The following is a 4,063-nucleotide window of genomic DNA, read 5'->3' on the forward strand; positions in this document are numbered from 1 at the left end:
AGGTGGGATAAGTTGTTATCATGATTTTTGAGGCTGTCAGTCCTGGATGGTAACAGAAATAAGCCATAGTTAAAATATCATCCTCTGGGACAAGTGCTTTTCTTGTCCTTGCAGGAGCTTGTCTTTGAACCACGGGTATTAAATTCTGGAAAGAGAAGCTTGTCCTTTTCATAGAATCACAGAATGGCTCAGGTTGGAAGGAATCATCAAGATCCAAGCCCCTGTAGAGGGCAGGGTTGCAACCCACCAGATCAGGCTGCCCAGGGTCCCATCCAGCCTGGCCTTGAATGCCTCCAGGGCAGCAGGCATTTCTCCCTGCATAGGCTGTGAGGCAGGAAAAGTCTGGAGATGCTGGGGATTGAACCCAGGACCTCTTACATGCGAAGCAAGCGCTCTCCCGCTGAGCTACATCCCCTGCCCTGGAAAAATAAAAAATTGAGCACCTTACCTTTTATTACATCCTTGCTCAGGAGCCATGCTAATCTTCTCCATAACATTCCAATTTTAGTATATATGCTGCTGAAATGAGCATGTGTTTAGCTACCAAGCATAAGGAGAGAAATAGTGGATTTATCTCCTGGTAATGCAGTCATCTTGTTCTTAAAACTCACAAAAAATGCTAAGCTGTTCCAGATTAAATAAGTATTCTGAATGATTTTGCATCTCAATGATGCCTAGAAGTGCTCAGGTATCACTATGGATCCTAAGAAGTGGACGCTGTTACACGTGCTGTTGGCAGACCTACAGACAGACATTCAGCACGTATTGGTTCCAGTGGTGATTTAGCATCTCAGAGATGGGTTCATGGGTTCATGGATCCTAGCTGAGGACTTCCAGCTCTCATACTGCTATTTCAGAACATAGTTAGGTACCTCAACTAAAATTCCACCATCTAAATCTGAGACAGAAACAAGCAAATGTCAGTGACAAAAATAAATAAATAAATAAATAAATAAATAAGATTAAAAAGAAGATATTAATGGAGAAACATGGGAACAGGTTGCCCAGAAAAGTGATGGATGTCCCATCCCTGGAGACGCCCAAGGTCAGGTAGGATGGGGCTCTGAGCAACTGGATACTGCTGCAAGTGGCCCTGATCATTGCAGGGGCTTTGGACTGGATGGACTTTAAAGATCCCTTCCAACTCAAACAATTCTATGATTCAGCTACCGTTCTTTTTTTTTTTTTTTTTTTTTTTTTGTGCATTTCTCACAATATTTACTTTATTACATAAGTACACATTCATGCTCCTGTAACTTAAATTATGGCAGTGCTATTAAAACATTTTTCCCTGTCTCTAGCAGTAATGTTTGTTACAATTTACCTCCTCAAGGATGACAGCTGAACATTTTGATATCCTGGTGATGCTGATTTCTTAGCAAGATTACAAACAAACTTTCTGTGATGCATTTCAGAAGGATTAATTTCCTGCTGTCCTTTCCTCAAGCCAAGAATTGTCTCAAAACCAAATTTCGGCAGGATCATATAAATCCAGGAGCTCCATAATTCCTTTTGAATTTTTGAGAGACCAATTCTCTAACAATTTGTGTAGTAGACCTGCTTTCAGCTCCTGCTTGGAGTTGATATCATTGTAGTATAAACTGAGCAATGACTGTAATCAAAGTTTCCGTGTTTTCACCAGAATGCAGCTAGCTGCTGTGTGGGTGGCAGCAGGGCAAACGGAGGCTGCGGGAATGCTTTTCTAGGAGACTTCCTGCTGTCAGCAAACATTTAGCCTGGAGGCTGTGTGGACAAAAAAAAAAAGAAGCTGGACACAATATAATGTATTTTCACAAGGTGCTCTCTGTGGGTCACAGAGAGTTTCGCACTAAATATCTGCTGCTAACAGGTCACTGTGCTCAACAGTACCTGTTATTGTTTCCTTTAATGTCCTATTTATTTCCACTGAATGTAGAGCTCGTGGGATCTGCAGATGCAATTTAACCTTTCTGCAGGAAGACTCCTCTCAATTTAAAATATGCTGCACCTACAGCAGTAACATTGAGTTACATGTCTTAGTGCTTTTGATGTCACTTTAACTCCCACAGACCTGGCTGATTATTTTATTTTTTAAACTCAGAATCAAATAGTTTGGCATTCACAAGTCACAGAAGTTACAATACTTTGAAGATTCACTGAAAATATAACACCCAGGCACTTTTTGTTTAATAGCATGTGCAACTTCCTCACCTTATTTCTTCACCACTAATCTTCTAGAGTTCTCCCTGCTAGTTTGAATCTGTTTTTAGATAGATATGCAGTAGCATGACAGCCATTTACCTTTTAAGTGTTCCATGATGCTGACAGAAAGCTCCCAGTTCCTGCATAATGCCAAGAATCTGTCCCAGATAACTAATGACAGTGCATTTACTTTGCTCAGTATCAAGGATAAAGTTTTTGCTCACTATTTCCAATTTATAATAGTGATGCCTATATGTCAAACCCACACCTGAGTTCCAGAATGTTCAGCCGTCACACTGCAACTCTCAGGCTCTGGCTTTCATGGGTCCATCTCCGAGGATGCCTTGGCACAGGCGCGTGCCAAGAGTCAAAGCTCAGAATGCTTTGTTCTGCAGGAGGCCAACTTTACTGCAGTAATTGTATAGGCAATGATTATACCACTAAAATAGATAGGGCTGGGGAATGTTCTTGATGATGGAAATGTAGTAGACTACTTTGAAACTCTTAGAATATCCCTGGTGGAATTTGAGCCTGTACCTATTACCAGTCTCCCTACAGCTCCAGAGCCATGCCTACAACATAGATTAGTCCAGAGACCATTCCCAATAAGCACCACATATGGATAAAATGCTGAGAGTTTATTTTACAAAGATACCTATTGGCTTCAGCGCCTGGAAATGATCCTAGGCATATTTAACCATAAGTGCGAACGCTGCCATAGATTCTCCTCATCAAACACAGATTAGCTACAAAGAATTTGTATCCAGCTCGCAGACTTCTGTGCAATGCTTCTTACTGGTCACCTTGACCAGAGCTCAGAGCTCTGGACTTTCTATCTTTGTTTTCTCTCATGAGGTAAGTCATGCTCAACTCCAAGTTTCCAAGCAGGCTTCATCATACTGTTTTACAGTCATGAAAATCATCCCAAGAGGGCTTGGTCACAGAGATCGTGTACTAACTCGAAGAGGATCGGCAAGCACTCAGAATTATTACTATTCAGCAGGAGGCAACATGGCACATAGAAATAAGCCAGAAATCAGGCTGGATTTAAGGCTTCTTAGCCTAGAACCGTAGCACAAAAGTGGGTGAGGCATCAGTGCTAGGAAACACAGCAATGCCAGAGCACAGTGCCATGTGATCAGCACCGACTGTCTCAGTGTGAGTTGGTCAGCATAAGGCATCAAACCATGTGATGGCAGAAAGAAGGGGGAACATTTTTGTTGTCACAGGAGTTGAAAACTGAACAGGTTGAACTTCACACAGAAACAAAGAATTTCTCAATGAAGCCAAAAGCAGAAATTTCTGACTCATTCTTGCGCTCAAGTCTAATTTGCGAATTTGTGCTGTTCTCAACTCTTTTTAGAAGCTAGTAGATTTCTGAGATATACAGAGTATCTTCTGCCTTACTTATTTTCTCACTAATTATTTCTGAACAAAGAAACTTAATACACACATAAAAATAAAGTGCAACTGTGCATGCAAATGACCATCCCTGGCCCGAGGTTAATGTAGCAAGGTAAAGGTCAAAAAAAAGTATTTGTTTACCATTTTAAGTGGTCATAGAATCATAGAATGGGTTAGGTTGGAGGGGATCTTAAAGATCATTTAGATCTGACCCCCTGCCTTGGCTGGGTTGCCACCCTCCAGATAAGGCTGTCCAGGGCATCATCCAACATGGCCTTGAATGCCTCCAGAGATGGGACATCCATAACTTCCCCGCTTTTTCTTTAACTTCAACTTGTTCCAGCTCCTCTAAGTAAAAAATTTCTTTCTAATATCTAACCTAAATCTCCTCTCCTTTCCTAGAAGCTATGTTAAGGCACATATGAGACAAAGAGGTGATCTGAGACAGCCAGCATGGCTTCACCAAGGGCAGATCTTG

The 4,063-nt window shown here is 41.5% G+C and overlaps 1 non-coding gene across 1 annotated transcript; it reads right to left on the reverse strand.

Moving 5' to 3' along the window:
- TRNAA-CGC lies at positions 344-415 on the reverse strand. Its single transcript has one exon. It is a non-coding gene; the product is annotated as a tRNA-Ala (tRNA).

The sequence above is a fragment of the Numida meleagris genome, chromosome 2 (assembly GCF_002078875.1).
Source record: "Numida meleagris isolate 19003 breed g44 Domestic line chromosome 2, NumMel1.0, whole genome shotgun sequence".
NCBI classification, from domain to species: domain Eukaryota; kingdom Metazoa; phylum Chordata; class Aves; order Galliformes; family Numididae; genus Numida; species Numida meleagris.